This window comes from Haemorhous mexicanus, chromosome 6, assembly GCF_027477595.1.
Source record: "Haemorhous mexicanus isolate bHaeMex1 chromosome 6, bHaeMex1.pri, whole genome shotgun sequence".
NCBI lineage: Eukaryota > Metazoa > Chordata > Aves > Passeriformes > Fringillidae > Haemorhous > Haemorhous mexicanus.
Genome location: NC_082346.1, coordinates 15,433,309 through 15,451,670, shown reverse-complemented (window position 1 = coordinate 15,451,670; position 18,362 = coordinate 15,433,309). Strand labels below are relative to the sequence as shown.

At 37.7% G+C, this 18,362-nt stretch overlaps 1 long non-coding RNA gene across 1 annotated transcript in view; it reads left to right on the top strand.

Moving 5' to 3' along the window:
* Nucleotides 1-18,362, top strand: part of LOC132328336 (uncharacterized) — a 41,056-nt gene that overhangs the window by 10,918 nt on the left and 11,776 nt on the right. The window contains exon 2 of the long non-coding RNA XR_009486741.1: nucleotides 9,757-9,810. This is a non-coding gene — a long non-coding RNA (uncharacterized LOC132328336). The remainder of the gene's footprint in view (nucleotides 1-9,756; nucleotides 9,811-18,362) is intronic.

Here is an 18,362-nt window from a genome sequence, read left to right as displayed (position 1 = left end):
TACAAGGAAACTGTTAGTAGATACTGCCTGCAGTTGGATTTGTTTGGTTTTGTGCCAATGACAAAAGTATCTAAAATTAGCTGATGTGGAATACTGGATTTGATAGCTCACACAATTCCTCTGGTTTGAATGGTATGAAGAGGGGAATGATTTTGTATTATCAGTTATGGGTGTGTGGAAGACTGTTTTGCATTAAATTCCTTCCTCTTCACAGTTGTATCAGTGAGAAGCTGGTTTATGATCTCAAAGGAGAGAGAGTGATGACACAGGGAAGAAGAACTGAGTTCTGGAAGTGCAGGGAAAAGTACAAAAACAATATCAGAGCTGGCCCAGAAATGACAAACTAAGATGTAAGTTAAGGAGATAGCGAATCTACAGATACAGGAAAATAATAAATCCAGGTTTAACAAGAGTGAAAAGTGAATGAAACTGCTTGAGGGTGGGAACATCAGCACTAAGATTAAGGGTGAGCAGTGGTAGAAGCTGCCATGCCAATACCACATTAAGCTTGGAAAAGTTATAATATTAAAATCTAAAAGGGAGCACATTCCATGCAGTCAATCTGAGTTCACAGCATACTCAATTTTGCAAGACCCACTGGACAATAACTATATCTAGGAAATACCATCAGGTGGTCACAATGTGGGGCATGATGTTACATGTGCTGCAAAATCTGTCATGCTGCAATGTCTGTTAAACACAAGCTGAAAGAACAGTCTAAACTGCCAGTAAATATAAAGCGAAATGAAAACAAACACTGCAGTGCATGACTTCCTGTGGGATTTGATATTAATCCCCACTTATGAGGAGTAGTCTGTACAACATATTTTCCCTAGGGGACTTGTGAGTTATCCAGCTAATCCTTATTCAAGGCATATGATTTGTATCCGGCAAGAAATCACACACAGTTTTTTCAATTAGCTCCAAATATACAGTATTGATAATAAAGTCTGTGTGATTAGATTAAAAAAAAAAAAATCTTTGGAAAACAAGCTTAATGTGCACATTCCATTATGCAGTGATCAGTGCTATAACTTAGGTGGTGTAACTTTAAGCATCTGATTATCTTGTTATGGGGTCTGTTCGGACTCAGTTAATCACCTTTATGTTTTCAGGAATTTCTCATCCTCTTGTTACCTACATTTCTGAAATACAAATTACAGATTAATTGTCTTCATCCATTCTCTAGTTGAGCCTGGTGATTGATGTGCTGTCTGTGCTGGTTTTGGACTTTCCTGTGTTTACCATTTGAACACAGCTTTTTCAGATTCTTCTGCCTGACATGTTCTTCACTCCCAGCTGACAACACCTGTACCACCTCCATTCTATGAAAGAGAAAAATTAAAAATCTTGGGGCAATTTTTTGAGGTTGTTTTATAAAAGACACTGGCATAGAATCCTAGGTCACAAATAGATACTTTAATATATATTTGTTTCTTTTCTCTTTGAATAGAATAATACTTGCTGGCAACTAAACCTAACTTAATTCTGACAATTTGAATACTGTAACTGTTGAATAGACCTTTCAGAAGAGAGATACTTCAGTTCCCTGTGAACAAAAAGAAGTGAAGTCCACTCTTCTAAAGGCCACAGGGTAGATCAGACAGGCTTGGATGGAATATTAGCTGGTGTTCAGTGCTTTCAAAAAGCCTTGAGAGATGGGAGAATGATCTCTGTTAGCAATTAGATCTTTCCTAAGCAAAGCCTGGATGTACATTTAGGCATTGCACATTTTCAGTTTGTGCAAAAATACCTCATTTTACTTTACATGAAACTACTTTTCATGTTTCATGACTGACTGGAAGACAAAAATGCCAGATGTTACATATTTGTTACTTCTTCTAGTAACATGCATGTGGTACGTATGCAGCAAATATTCCAAAGACTGAATCTTGGCATGGCACTACTAGCATGCTAAATATAGAAATTACATTGTTCAGAATTTTATTTCAAGAGTTCAAATTTGGTATGTTGCTGCTCACTTAAATACACATGAGGAGGTGGAAAGGATATGGGATATTTTGAGTTTTCCCAAATTTTCTTTAAGCAAAATTTTCTATGCAGCTGCCTGCTCTTCATTTCCACTGAGATGAGAAAATTTGCCAAAAATTCCTTCCTTGCTAATGAAACATAGACTGAGTTTGTCCATTTATTTAAAATACACAGATTATCAATTTGCATTTTATACTGAAACCTTTGAACATGGTGAGTGTAGATAAAGGTGAATGATTTCAGAAAGGGTGAAGAACTTTGCTTTCTCGGAATCACAAAGGACCTCTCATAAATCTTGGGACTGTAACAATGAATTTAACAGTGTATTGCAGTTGTTAGGTGCTGCTAGCCTCAGCTCTGAGAATGTTTTTCTGGGAGTTAGGGTGACTTGATGTGCATACCTGTTAGTTTGCACATATGTGTTAAGATTAATACTGGTTTTATGTCTGTGATTTATTGTGTAGGAGAATAGTTTCTTTTAAATGGGTTTCTGCTGGGCTGGAAAGAGAATATTTTGGCTTTGTAATCTAAGATTTTCCCATATTCATTTGAAATGTGGGCTTGTTCTTTTTGTGTCTCCTGTAAGTGGCAGAATTTCAGATCCTGAAGCCAGTGATTTCCCCAGTTAATTTTGGGAAGATGCCGCAGAAGCTACTGAGACCATAAAATTCACTTTCTAGCTGTTCCCATGACTGAACAACTACAATAGCTTTGCTGTTAGGACTGTGTTTGGGCTTCAGCTCAGTATTTGCTGAGTCAGAAGGAGAATTTCTATCTGATTGGCATTTCTGCTACTTCTTACAAGAGTCAATTCATAGTGATCCCAGTTACTTATTGTTCATAACTTCCAACAGAAATGTGCCAAGTTGTTGAGATGATCATGGCTTCTTATTGATAAATGGGTCAAGTTCTTGCTGTTTAGTAAAATCTGCGTATTTTATGCATCAGAATTTTATTAACTTGGGTAAGATATCAATTCAGTTTTAGGTCTGTAAAGTATTCCAAGCCTTTAGCAGTTCTGTAAACATAAAATTCTTAGTTGGCTCAGAAAGCCCATAAATTCAGTAAGAAGCAGGAAAGTCTGTGTGTGTCTTACCAGTTGGGTTACTATTACTGGATGGATTTGTTTCCTGAGAGCTGGATATAGAGTGTCATGAAATGATCTTTTCTCTGTCCAGACACTCAAATTGTAATTATGCTTTGTTGTAGAAACATCTCACTTTCCATACGTCAACTTTACATGTTTGATGAAGGTTTGAGTACAAGGTGAGAAAGTGGGAAGGCAATTTCTGTCAATCCCAAGTAATCAGGTGCTACCTAGGGTCTGGTTTGAAGCCTTTGTTGCAGATAATGAGTTAATCAATGGTATCAGCAATGCCATTTCCTTTGCCAAGTCAATACAGTACTTAGGTAAGAAATGTTTCTTGTATGTTATGTCTTGGTTCTAAAATACTTTTAAAACTCTAAAATCCTTGGATGATTTAACAACCTATACAACAGTCTGAATGTCTAAAAAGAGAACCCATTTGTTCTCCACACACCATCTCTCTGAAGAAATAGAAACTAGTAGATGGAAATTCTGAGGACATGAGATTCTTGCCAGTGTGAGGTTGGACTCATGCTGATGGTTAACTTGCTGAACACCAGGAGCATAAGAAGAGCCAAGACTATTTCCTCTCTTTTACTGCATAGTAAAAATCCATCACAAAATTCAAGGAGTACCTTTTGAATACTTAAACTTAGTTTGTGATCAACAGATTATCTTCCATGACTCAAAGGACTTTTCATCTTTATAGCTGCCAGACATATGCTAAAAAAGAATGGACTCTGTGACATTGCTATCCCACATACAAAATTTAAACCCCTGAGAAACAAACATAATAATTATCATGTTGATTTTTCTTTTTGGCGCTTACTGATTTGATTACTAGTGGGCAAGGTCAGTCTAATGTCTCATATAACTTTCCAGAGCCTGAGCTGTACTTAAAAATTAACTCAATTTATGGTTCCCTGAGGAACAGCTATTGTCATAATCTCTCTTTATTCCATCAGAAGAAACCTGAGCTCAGTAAAGTGTTTATTGTGTGTAAACCACATACTGAACTCTTGTATATATGAAGGCTACCTAATGGACCCAGTTTTAAGAAGCTGTATGGATAATTGTAAAGCTAAAATCTCTGTACCCCTGCCTAGTCCCAGTGTGTACCAAAATCCTTGAGGCTGCAGAAAGAGTTGTCTGTTGGCACAGTTTTGTCAAACTAATGCTGACCACTCAAGTGGAATCCTAACAAATTGAAATCATCTGGATGCACTGACAGAAGCCAAAAAAACTGACTTTATATTGCTTTTTCCAACAGAGCAACCAGACCACAACACTGGACCATGTGGGTGGCCTCACCCACTCGCATATACAACATTTCTGGAAGTGAAATGGCTATGAAATCACTGACTTGCCCTATGTATAAAACAGCTCATTTGTCCTGGTGCCTTAACAGGCTGCGATGAGCCATCTTTATGGCCAAGGTTCTCAAATTCAAGACAAGGAAAATTTGACAATTGTGCAATTAATCTACCTCATGTGCAGAGCTAAGTATTGGAGGACTTGGCTTACCAAGCTCTGCTGTGTGTAGAGAGGTTGATGTGTATCCTTCTGAATGGCAAACTAATGTACTTGAACTGTGCTTTCCAGGAAAGCCATTTTTACTTGTTCCAGGTACAAGGAATTTAAAGAATTAGGGCCATCAAGTAGATAAATTGAGTAAAGTTTGCTTTGCAGCTTTTCAAGCTGTGTAAGTATCCCTTTTGCAAAGGCAGGAATAAAGAAACATATCTAATTTTTCATTTATAGAAGGATTTCTGGGAACAGAATTTATCCTATTGTTTTAACTTAATGCTTACAATCTAAAGAATACATTAAAGAAGACCTGAGAGCCAAGTGAGCATGATTCTGTAGCTGTGGTTCAAATTGCTCTTAGAATTCACTAGGGGGTTGACTTTGCCTGTTCCCTGAGCTACAATGGTTTGGGTAAAATGGAAACTAGATCTTGCCAGACAAAAGCTTTTGGTTTCTGATGGTAAAGAATTAAATAATTCACTTAATTCAGAAACAGAATTCTCATCAGGGCATTGAGGGGGATGAGCAGAGACAAGGTTTCACTAGGAGTAGAATTAGTACATTCTTTGAAGAATATATGATGAATAAGAGTATCAGTTCATATTGCTTTCTTTAATTGCAATCATTCAAGTAGGAAAAAAATAAAGAGTGCTAAAAGCACCAGATAAAATTGAAATTTCCTTTATCCTGAGACATTCTAAATTTCTATTTCTATTACAATACCAAGGAACAACTCCAGTGTGGTAAAGCAACCCAAAACCCACTGAGCATTCAGGAGTACACAGTGAAATCATGTTTGTTGTTCCTCAGACCACCATAATAGAAACTGTCAAATCTATATGCTATCATTTCTGATCAAATGATCATCTGATGGACATGGATTTTACTGACATTTCCATTAAGGTTTTGTTACAGTTTGAAATTATTTTTTGCATTGTTTGGCACCTAAGAATGGATGTTTTCATCCATTTGCCCTGCAGCTGCAGCACAATGCTTCTATCTGTTGGTATTTGCGTGCAAAATGTGCAGCAAGAAATTGATGGTTGCCACGTGTGCCCAATAACAGCAAAAAAGGAGGGAAAAAAGTAGGATAAAACAAACTTCTCCACCCTAGTAAGAGATTTAAATCATAACTGCCTCAGGAGAGAATTGTTTCCTCCTTCAGTAGCAGTCTAAACTCTTGAACGCAGCACAGCCAAGACATATTCCCTGAAAAAGTGACTGAGCGTTAAACAGTGTTACATCTCTTTTATGAAAAACATTCTCTGAAAAGCTTGCATAAACAAGAAGCCCACATGTTCAGCTCAACTATTTTTTGGCGCTCTCACAGTATTTGTTGACTCATTTGGATTTTTGCGTGCGTGTAACTCTTTAACTTCCATGCTCTCTGCACTGCAGGCAAGCGTTGATTTTTCTTCCTCAGTCATCTGTGGTTCCAGCATTTCCAGAATGAGCCTATACAAAAGTCAGTGGTTGCCATTAAAATCTTAATGTATGATAGTTATTCTTACAAAATTTTTATAACTGCTAAAAGCAAAAATTTAAGAGTAATTACTCTATGTTAATACATGGCTAAATATTACAAGTCTTAGCAATGATAGAAGTATTTGTTGTATCATCAGGGCTGAGATGGTGACTGGAGTTAACATCGCAGCACTTTATACGTTTAGAGCAGGAATTAAATTTCCCAAAGGCACCCCCTCCCAAAACCCCAGACAGTGCTTGCCAGATGTCAACAACAGCAGCAGACAAGGTTTCAGGAAACCTACAGCCTGTTCTCAGAGGGTTGGTCTAATGCACAGCTTTGTCCAGCTCCTTCTCTCCCTTTTGGCTGCCTTGACATATTTTGCTTTCTTTGCCTTGTCAGTGACATTTTTTCAGAGTGGAGTTTGTTTACAGGATGTGTTATGACAGTATTTATTGCTGGGTCCCAATCTCCATTTGGGCCCCTAAACTCTACCCCTTCATCTTTGTTTCTCAAATGCTTTTGTGCATGTATAGAACAGTAGAGGCAAGACTGATGCCTCTCCAACCTTTTCTTTGGTTTTGTTTTCTTACCATAGTATTTTCATCAAATCTTAATTAAGCCATGCTTTTAAGAAGTCATTATTTGTCTGTCTTCTTTTTTTTTTTTTTTGATATCTAACTTGAGATATGGTGCTTTCATCTGCTGAAGAATGCACAATTTCAAAAGATTGAGTGATATATAGCACTAAATAGTCAAAATCAAGTACTTTGAACCTCATATTTAGAACTGGAGTAGGTACCTTTAAACTTTGTTTCCCACCTTTAAGAGCTGATAATATTCCCTCAAATCATGGAGGTGTATCTCTGTCCTGGCATACTGCTGTAATAAATTTTTCCTAAAATTCCATGAAGGAATTAATACATTTGTTTCAAAATGCAGCTTGGACAACACACTGCACAGTCAGAGGCAGTATATTAACAACAAGAAGAAAAAATTTGACTGTACCAATAAACTTTTGTATCTTTTGATATAGGATCTGGCAGAAAATTGCTAATTGGAGTTGTAAGTAAAATGTTGAATAAAGTTTATGCGGGCAACTTTCATTCTGTGATTTACAGCTTTCAGGCCTTGAATTTTGACCCCTAGGAACATTCTTTTAACAAAGTTATTTAGCATATAAATCTCAAACAATATGAAATTCTCTGTTTCTGATTATTATGTTCAGAAAGCAGTTAAACATTTGTGTTCCCGAAGAAAGAGGCCAAGTATATTTGTAATATTTTAGATTGTGTTTTTAAATATTTCTGTTTCTGCTGCTATTTTTGTGCTCAGTTTTTCAGGAGTGTGTACACGAGTAGAACAGAATGTCAGAGCCTGAAGTGGCAATTCCAAGTAATAATAGCTTTTTCAACTGCACTGTTGTTGATACATCTGAACGCCTGTCCAAGTCTCTATGGATCCTGTGACGCCCTAGGCAATCTTGTATCTCAAATGCACCAATCTGCCACACGTGCAGACAAAGCCTTTGAGTACCTGCTCTAAATATCTCTCAGGCTGCCAGTCCATGATCCAGTGTCACACACTGCTGTGAGACTTGTCAGGCTGAGAGTGAGAAGAGCTCAGAGCTGAGCATCCCGCACCTTGCGGGCAGCAAATGGCACAGGAGGAGTGGCCTGGTTTGTGTCCCTGTGTCCCAGCCACACAATCCCACAGAGGAGGGGATGGTCTTCCCACCTCTCCTCCCTGCTTCCAGGGCAAAGAGTGGTCCTGGGCTCATGCCAGCAGTAGTCAGCAGAGAAAAGTTCCATTCTGATGGCTTGTCAGTCCTAAATGCCTTCAAACAGGATGTTTTTTTGGCATTAAGGTAAATCAGATGATGAATATGAAAGTTCTGTGCAACATGAAATTGATATAAATTAGTTATGAATGCATTTACTCAAAGTTCTGAAAGAGCTTTCAGCAGGCAGGCAGCAGAGCTGTTTGAAAATTATGGGAGAGGTTTTGTGAGAGAGAACAACTTTTATCAAAAGTATTTTGTTCTCTTGCTGTATTTAAAACCCATAATTTATAGTCATTCTTTGGCTTGGTTTGCATTATTTTATATAACTAGCTCATTGATATGTTGGGTTTTTTTGGTATATAAATGTCGGTGTGGGAAATATGGAGAATGTGAATCATGTATGGCTGTCCCTATAGTCCAGAGTGACTTGTCATTTGTGTGCAGGTATTTTTTGACAATCTGCATAAAGAAATCAGAAACAAGTATTTGGCACATGTACAAGCTAATGTCTTCCAGGTTCCTGTTTTTTTGACCGGCCTAAAGATATTTTAGGGGTAGGAATAAATACCTAAACCTGATTTTAAAATTATTCTCCACTTGTTCAACTTGAAAATAGATAGCACAGTTCTGTTGCACTGTTACTTGTGAAAGTTTTTCCTTTGCTGTCACACACCAAAGCAAACATTTTTCATAGGGTCTTGAAAGAACACTACAAACAGATACACTAGCACTGATCCACATTTCATACTGGTGACTTCATATCTTTTAGTTGTAACTAATGTCACTGGAGCTATTTCCAAATTATTTACACTGACAGAAAAACAGAAGCAATGAAGTTATAACCAGTACCTATGAAAATGAATTCTGCTCTACTCCATCTAAAAAAGCGATATTAGCTTTAGGTTTCAAAATTACAGTCCTGTTCCTGCAAGCAGTACTTTCCCCTTTTTTCTCACCTCTTCAGCAGCTGCCCAGAATAATGACTGAATCCTGTGTCCATATGTGTTCTTGAAATGTCCAACACAGCTACTGCTACCAAGAGTGGGTCGATGCCTATTCTGATTCTTTCAACAGAGTGCCCTAGGGATGCAAATTTTTATTAGCTACAGGCAGCTTTCTTAGAAACTTTGATTAAAATATGACTAAGGAGGTATACTGGCAATTTTGCTTTTGTTTCTATTTAACCAGATTTTAAAAAAAAGAGAAGGAAAAAAATGTTCTGCTGAATTGCATGACTTCATGGACCATATTTCACGTTCCTCATTGAAATGTGGTTAAAATAATCTTGTACTTAACCGGTTCCAAACCTTCAAACAGCAACGTGTTTGGCTTTTTTTTTTTCATGTGTCAGCTTAAAAGATTTTTTTTTTTCCCTTGGTCTGTATTTATCAAATACTTACATATACAAAACATTCATTAATTAATACGAACACTATAATTCATATAAAACAATTATAGCATTTAGAGTTTTCTGAAAAGCTGCTATTGCTGCCTTAGCCCTTTTAAAATATATTCTCCCCAAAGGAAAAAATGTGATCTATTAATATGTATGCATTATTACTTTTTTGTAACTCTGACTGCTGATGTCTCTGAATATGGAAGCATTTAGAGGTTATAGACGGTCCGTTAGTCGGCTTGCGATTCTAAGTGCAATATTTTCTAAAACCTAAAAAGCATTATTAATTACCCTCTGTCTGTATTAGAGAGTATAATATATTTTCTTCTGCAGATTTCACGTTTCCTGTGATCCTGCAGCAGCAATACTTGAACTTGTTAGGTTATTTAGAATAATTGGCAACACAGGGATAAAAATTTCTGGTTGACTGCTAATTGCACAAATTAATAAAAATAATTCATCTTACATCACTCTAGCCTTTAAGCAGCTTTCTTACTTTTTTTTAGGTTCCAGCAATTCTGAGATTATGCATTTGCAGCAGAAGGAGTCTACCTTCTTGGGTAAGATCTTTATGTGCAAAAGCTTGTAAAAGAAAAAATTGGGCTGATTCAATAATGTATACATTCCTCCCAAACTAGAATGAGGTATTTTTAATTTATTTTATATTTTCTACTTTATTCAAAAGTATCTTGTGTCCTTGCTGCTTAATTGGCTTGATAGAAAACATTTGTTATGCAGGTCTGGAACTCCAGGGAAGTGATTGGCTCCTTTTAAATGTATTAAGTGTAGTCAGTTTGCTTTTTATAAATGAAATAAAAGAACTACTTAAAAAAATTTTCAATTCTTCTCCATGATCAGTCTATTGTCACATGCATTTGGCATTCATTATATGTTAGCCCCAGGCGCCTCCAGTCTTGTACTCAGGCCAGCAGTAATTTGGTTTATAGAGATCATATGGCAGGGAAACAGACCTTGAAAGACAGAACTCTAAGAAGCATATTTGATGAATTTCCTATGATTTGAGTCTGGGTTTATTCTTTCCTGTTGTGGAGCAGACACCCTACAGCACACGCGCTGAGGCCCGATGCGCCTGAGCAAGGGGCCAATTAAATGACAATATGCGCACTGTTTTTTTGCACATCTCGGGTTGCATTTCCTATCAGAGAAAGGGAAGGGATGATGGGAGGGGGAGGAGAGGAAGAAAAAAGGGGGGCCTTGTAAAGGATCCAAATATGGGCAGGAAACCACACAGAGTGAAGGTTGCCTTTGTCATTAACAATTAATGTAACCACGAATGCTGGAAAAAAAATATGCTGCGGCTGCGAGCGGCAGTGGCACCGCCAGTGCAGCACGTCTCCCGTCTGCCCTCCTTCCCAGCAAGCCTGGCATCCTGGTGCAGCCAGCTCCAAAGCCTCTGCTGCTCCAGCACATCAACCAGCACCTCTTTAACTCCTGTACCCAGACAGATCCCAACCAAATTCCAAATGTGCCTAACAGGTAGTGGAAGTAGCAGATCCAGAAATGGATCTCAGAAATTTCCATAGTCAAGTGGTTTTTTTTGCCATTAGCTCTTACCTTCTTGATCTGCATGCTAGAGATGTTATAGGCTGACCTGTAGTGCTCTTGGATGACATGGGAGGTGTTTTCATACAGGCCACAGAATGCCAAATTAGGCCTGAGCTAAGTGGTGAGGCTGGGTTTAGATACACTCATATTCCACACCACTCTGGTCACAGCATTGATGGGATGCCATAAGAAGGAAGCCATTAACCACTATGAGTGTATAGGAATAAATATAGACCTAAACAGGCTGTTATACTTCCTACTTGGATCCTTGGGCACAACCTTTACACCTAAGCAGCACAAACACATGCACATGTGCACACATCTAGGGAAAATTTCACTCTGGGTTTTATTTCATTTAAAGGTCTTAATTTCTTTGATAATGTCCAGAGACTGTCCAGGTCCCTTTGGGCTTTGCTTTTTTATTTTGATTGATTTTAATTCCTCTTCCCCTCCTCACTTCTCCTTTTCTCTCTCTTTCTCTTCTTTCCCCCCACCCCCCAACTTTTTCTAGTAGTTTATAAATGCCACTTTTCATTAATGTGACCAAAATGTCATCAAGTAGTTTAATGCTCTTTAATGTCCTTGTATCGTTTACGTTTTTTGAACAGTGTGGAAATGAATCCCATCTGTGGATTTGCTAACATCAAAAAAGTTTGACAGGCTATTTAGACGTGCTACTTCACATTGCATTAGCATGTACAATGTCAGAGAGGCAGGAGCCAGAGTGAGGCCATACCGCACCACCTCACTCTTGACCCCTCCTAGAACTGCTCTGAAAGTGGCAGATCACTTACCTCAGAAAATGAAAGTCAATTGTGAAGTATCTCGGCCTGGACAGGAGCCCAGAGGCCCCAGGAAAAGTGTGAAGCCTAAATAAAAAGAGGCAAAAATCTTTCTGGGGAAAAAAAAAAAAAAAACCCCACCAAAATCAAACCCATCCTCTCTTCCTTGCTGGTGCCAAGAGATCCGTATATCATCAGCTGGGCAAGTGTACATGTCCTAACATTGTCTGATGTCTCATTTTTTACTTGTAATGGGATTTTTTTTTTTGTTCTTTTGGGTGGCTAAATGCTTCCAAAGGCATCTGGTTGCGTTTTTCAGGCTACGTTTTTATTTGTTTCTTCTTGCATGTTGGCCGACCAAAAAACTTTTGTTGCTAAAATAGGTGGTGCTGAGCCATCTTGTCAAGACTGTCCTCACCCTTGAAAGGACTTAGCGTGTTCTTTTTTCAGTATTTGAGGTGATTATTGAAGCACTCCCTCTGCAATACTCTCTGCAAGTTAGTACATCTCAGAAAGGAACAATTCCTTAATTTTTTTACCCTTCATTGCTGTAGATGTCTCATAAACAAGGCTCATGGATTGAACTAACTGTTTAATATGTGATGGGTGCATTTTAAATTTCTTTGGCTTTTTGCCATGAGAGTGACATGCCCCCCATCCTTTTAAGGCATTACTGTAAAAAGAGATGTGGCTTTTTATTTCAGGAAAACAAAAGCTTCTGTTCTTCCTGAGACACAGGGAACAGCAGAGTGCATTTTAACTGTTAATCATTATGGATAAATGGATAATAATTTCCACCTCTGAATGCACTAGGATTTACTTGCCAGTTTTTTTAACCCTCACCCATACTACATTTTCATATGCAAATATAATTTAATTTTAAGTTAGAATGTAAATAAATAACCTTGTATAGTGGCAGCAAGTTTTCAAAGCCAAGGTAATGTCTTGTAAGCATGAAATAAAAATGCCTTTAAGGCAATTTTATAAGTGCACAAGTCCTTTAGTCTTTAGCAGTCAGGTTTGTGTGAGATAACACACAATTGTGCTGTTAGTAGTGTCACACTGGAAAAGTAAAACACAAAGTATGGAAACAATAAACAATGCACCTTATTTTACTCTTTAAATTGGTAGGGTAGTGACAATTTCACCAAAGGCAGGATGAAATTGGCACATTAGGATCCAAAATTAGGATCCAAACATGAAGGAGGAGACAATCAGGTTACATTTATATTCATTTAGCAACCACATGCATTTGATATTCCATTCTAATTGTTTGATCTCATGGTTTTTATGCTAAATGTGGAGAAGTGGGATGGACTCTTTTAGATTTTTTGAATGAATTTCAGGCAAAAGAAAGTCATGGCTTTTCCTTATGCATTTCATAGGAGGCATGGAAACAACACTGACGTTTATGTTGGAGCATTTACTAAGTAGGAAAATCCAATCTTTTCACTCATGGTGGCTCACATTCTCTTACTGTTCTGATGTTTGAAACAAAGCTTTGAGTCTGTTCAGTGCAGGAAGAATAAACTTAACAGTCACAAAGGTGGTTCTAGCAGAAAGCTGGGAGGCTTCACGGAAAATGCTGTAAGCAAATTATGGGTCTGCTATTAGAATGAGAATTTACATTTTTTTGTAAACACACAAGTAAAACTCATCTATAGAGCAGAGAGATTCCTCTGAAAAACCACGAAGAAACCCCAAAAATTACTTTGGGGCAAAAATTTATTAAAGCTTCAGTGCGAGAGAAGCCATTGTCCCTCAGATTTAGATGCTTGTGTCTTTCTGAAGGTGCTTTGGGGACTTTTGGAATAATTTAGTTGGCAGCTGGAGCTGAGTGGGGCACGGAATGCAGGGCCTGAAAGAGCTCACTGCTCACTTCAGGCTATTTCTGATATCACACTGGGCCTTGCTTTCTGTTGTTAATTACACCCCAGCCAGTGGATATGAAATTATAGCCCCTTGAATAGCAGGCAGGGAGCAGTGTGTGTGCAGCCATTAATACTCATTAAAAGTGAGATCAGAAAGGGACCCTAACTATGTCCTTTGCTGTGGGCTAGGTAACAGATCCAGCCTCAGCTGGGTTGATTATACTTTGGGCAGTAAGTTAGCAGAAGTGACATGCAAGTTTTCAGGCCATAGTAACAAGGGAAAGGAAAAAAAGCTGACATGATCACAGGCAGACATATATAAAAAATTTTCTGTCAATAAATTGAAAATTAAATGGGAATACACTGGTCATAATGTAGATGAAGACAAGCAATTTTTAAGGAATAAACTGTGTAACAAACACAGGAGATGGACCATTTGACTACCCTGCTCCTTGAATATAAAAAAAATCAAATTCCAGTTCTCAACAACTACTAGCTATCTAGACTATATGAAGAAAACAAAATAGAAAAAGCTTCTACCTGAGTTGGAAAAAATTCCTTTAACCCTCATGCAAAACTTTGATGGAAATGAAGAAAAATAGTAACGTTTGTAGCATTTTCAGATGATAATGTGAATTTCTGTGATGAATGAGCTTGCTGACAGTTGAATGTTATAGAGAAAAAAACAAATTTACAAATGAAAACATATTTCTCATTTGAAAGTTCCTATTAGAAGTATTCAATAGGATGGTTATTTATTGAAAAGCATTCATTTTTAACAGAATATTTGTTTAATCAAAATCTTCTCCTTAGATTCCATAGAGCACTTGATTTTAAGCTTAGATATGTCCCATCAAAAATGAAAATGTGAGAAATGGGAGTTCTTCATAGGCTGCTGACAGTATTTTGGTACGTAGCACAAACTAGAGCCACTTCAGGATAGTTTGTAGAGGCAACTCATCTGTACTGGATGAAAGGGATATTATGGTAGAAGGTTCAGCAGCACTTTGCCTCTGCCTCTGATACATGGCAAATTTTGAGACTTCTGTGGGAAGGACAGAAAAATAGCTTCAATACAAGTTTTAATGTCATCTCCTAGCAATACTGGAGATTATAGGAGGAAGTGGCAGGAAAACACACACGGTGTTCCCTCCATAAGTTTTGCTTCTGAGAATACAAAGCTAACATTCTTGTATCAACAGATGGGGTTTGGGGTGGTTTCTGCTGTTGCAGGGTACAGTTTCTATACCTAAAGTGAATATTTTAAAGGATTATTTCATTGAACATAAAGTGAAATACACTGGTCTAAATAACTTGATTTTTTTTGGGCAACCTGTGAGAGGCATCTTGTTACAGAAAACTGCTGAGGAAAAATAATTATATTTATTATTTTCATTGCATAATTGTGAATGGTTTTTGCTAGGTCTACAGCTGTCATCTCCATTCTCCTCTCCTCTCTTATGATTTATTTCATTTTCTATACAATCATCAAAATATTGTTCCAGGTATGAATGTCCTGTTTAGTACATAACAATAAGTTTCTCTAAACGAGCTGTAACCCCAGAATAACTGGGATTTATTTGTGCATAAGGGGGTAAGCAAACGTTAGTGTGACCTTAATTCTTTGACCATCACTGCTTGATGAAAAACCTTGGTTAAAAGCTATTTAGGAGCTTAATTTGGTTGTGGAAGAAAGGACAGGGAGGGCTTAGAGAGTATGTGAAGAAACCCACTCTGTCAGCTGCTGCTCCTGCCACTTCAGCATACAAAAAAATTGAAGAAAGCCTGCAACTTCTTTCTGATCTTGTACATAATGTCGCAATGTAACTCCTATTTTCCTTTAAAAAAAAAAAAAAAACCAAAAATAAAGAAAATCAATTGGTGAAGCAGGAGGCAGATGGGGATACAAAAGGAATGGTAAAGGACAGAGACAGAGGAACATCTCAAGCATTAAAGAACTTGTACAGGTGGGTGCAGTGAGGAACATCTCCTGTCCCAGTGAATCTACAGTGATTCAGCTTGAACCTCTGCTTCTTATTGTATCAATCACAGGTTTTTCCCTTTGGTGGGCTCAAAGTAGTCCTCTGGGTCTGTGGGACCTTTAATGGAATAACTTAGTTAAAAACTTTTAACTAAGTATACTTCATGCTTAATGAGAGATAACTTTCTTTTCATTCCAGTAATATTTTGAGGACTCACTACATTTTAACAACCTAAAAGAAGCAATCTTGATGAAAGAGTCTCTCTTCCTTGTTAGAACACTAAATCTGGTAGTGAATCACCTTTTAAAAATTACTGTGTATTTGGGAGAGCAGAAAATACTTTCTCTGATGACATAAAAAGCATATTGACTTATTACATTATTGTAACATCAAAACATACTTCATATTATTTTATACTTTAAAATATTTCTCCTGTTTAATTTTTAATAATAATTTGTATGGGACCCTATCATGACATTTATATGACAGAGACAAGAAGAGATGTATAAATTTTGCTGGAAAACCATTTCAGGTGGTGTCTTTAAATTAAAATGCAAAATACATACATACCTAAGTGAGTTTATGTGGAATATTAATTAAAGTGTCTCCCCTCTGCCCCTTATAGGGAAATACAGTAAACATTTAATCCAGAGGGCTCCATACAGCATTGACATTGCACTCCTTGCATGGCCACAAAATAGCATTCAAATACAAAGTATTTGAGTCTTACAGAAAAAATCAACAGGGTTTTTTAATGCATATATATGTATGTGTTCATGCATCATGGAGAGAGAGTAGACCATGAATGTTTCTGTATTTATCCTTGATGCATGAATTCCTTACAGTTTGTAGAAGATTGCTTAGGCAAAATCCCACAATGTCCATAGAAAGAACCCAGCAGACAGAAAGAATAGAATGTTCTAACTCTAATTGTGATACATAAAAGTCTGTGCTGGTTTCAGCTGAGGTAGGTAATTTTCTTCCCAGTGGCTGGTATGGGGCTGTGTTTGGGATTTGTGCTGAACACTGGTGAGGAAATTCGGGGAGCATGGGAGGGTGGGAGGTGACCCCAGCTGACCAAAGGGATATTCCAAACCATCTGACATCATTCCCAGTATGCCAAGTGGGGGGAAGGAGTAGGAATTAGAGGCATTTGGAACGATGGTGAATGTTTTCCCAAATCCCTGTTACTGCGATGGGGCACTGCTCTCCTGGAGAGGGTTGAACACCTCCCTGCAAGGGGGAAACAAGGGTTAATTCCTTCTTTTGCTTTGTTTGTGTGAGCAACTTTTGCTTTTTTACTGACTTCACCTCAGCCCATGAGTTTTGCAGCTTTTACCCTTCCAGTTCTGTCCCTGGTGTCACCAGTGGGGAGTGAGTGAGTGGCTGTGAAGGTTGGTAGCTGGGGATAAACCACTATCAAAGAATCAAAGTTCTACCAAGTTTTTCAGATGTCTAGAACTAACTTATTGAACTTTAAACTAGACCTTAGGACCTTTGCCATCTAACACAGTTTCTTAAACCACTTAAAATGTATTTCTACCTACATAAAACTATAACTTACACTTACTTAAAACTTAAACCTACACTTCCGCTTCACATCTATGTAGCTTAATATATCTTAATTTCTCTAAAAACTTTAATTCAACCCCCTACATTCACTCTCTCTCTCTGAAGAACTCAGAGACTTATATTCCAGCATCAAGGTCTCACAACATCAAGTCATGATAGCTCCTTAGACTCTTAGATGATCCTGAACACTTTAACATCAAGACTTATAGCACTTCTGAATGGACGAAAAGGTTCTGGAACTCAGCTGAAATGGCTGGAAAATTTATTGAAGAGGCATCTTTTAGCCCACCTGGCAAAATACATTTCTGATGAAAATATAAAACCCTTTGACATTTTAGCAAGATGTAGTACTTTTTAAGAACTGCAACAGTATCTTAAGGGGAATTGGATGCATATTGAAAGGTACCCTTGAAGACTTAAAATGAATTGGTTCTTATTATGATTTACACACTCTAATAAAGCTGTCAGCATTTTGGCTTCCCTTTTTAGCAAAGCTTTAAGGATCCCTATGAGCTGCTTTGAATTCATCTTGGATTGGAGATTCTCTCTCAATCCCAGTAGAGGTAGTAGTCTGTGATTCATAGCATGCACCAAGTTGGAGTCTCCTATTCCTATTTGGACTTGTCAGTTTACCTGAATAGTTTTCTTTCTTGTAAAATGCCATAAAAAGTCACTTGATTTACTGAATTCCTGACAGGATTCCATGGTTAGTATTAGATTTCCTCTTTAAAACACAACTGAAGTTGTAAAATTGACTGAAGAAGAAGCTGGTTATTGTGAACAGAAATGCCTAGAGCATGACGAGAGCATCAGGAAATACACCCCTGAAGCTCACAGCATTTGATCTGAACTGTACTTTAAGGGAGAGGGAGTGTGCCTTTTCTGTCATCTCTGCTTGGGACCTGCTGGCCAGTCATCTTGAAATCCATGCCAAAAATCCCAATGACTTCAACAAGAGTCAGGCTGGCCTGTATTTTATGAAAGAAGGTAAAATGCATGGCAGAAAGTTGGCCAAATTCTCTGTGCTTTGGTATAATTTCCACTAACGAAATGGTCATTCTTCCTGAAGGCCAATAAATCCAAACAACATTGCAAATCTCGTCACTTTCAAAGTCTGAAATGTCTGTCTTCACCTTCATCTGGGGCGATTTCCAATGGATGGGAGGATCTCAGAGATGCAGTGATGTACTTCATTTTAGACCCAGCATTTCTCCTTCCCTTAGAACTGTGACTGTGCAATATGAGAGCCTTTCTTCTTCCCATGGCTTTTTTTTTAAGATGTTAAAAAGGAAGAGAATATGCACCCTTGTGTTACAGAAATAATCACAGCTGCATCAGT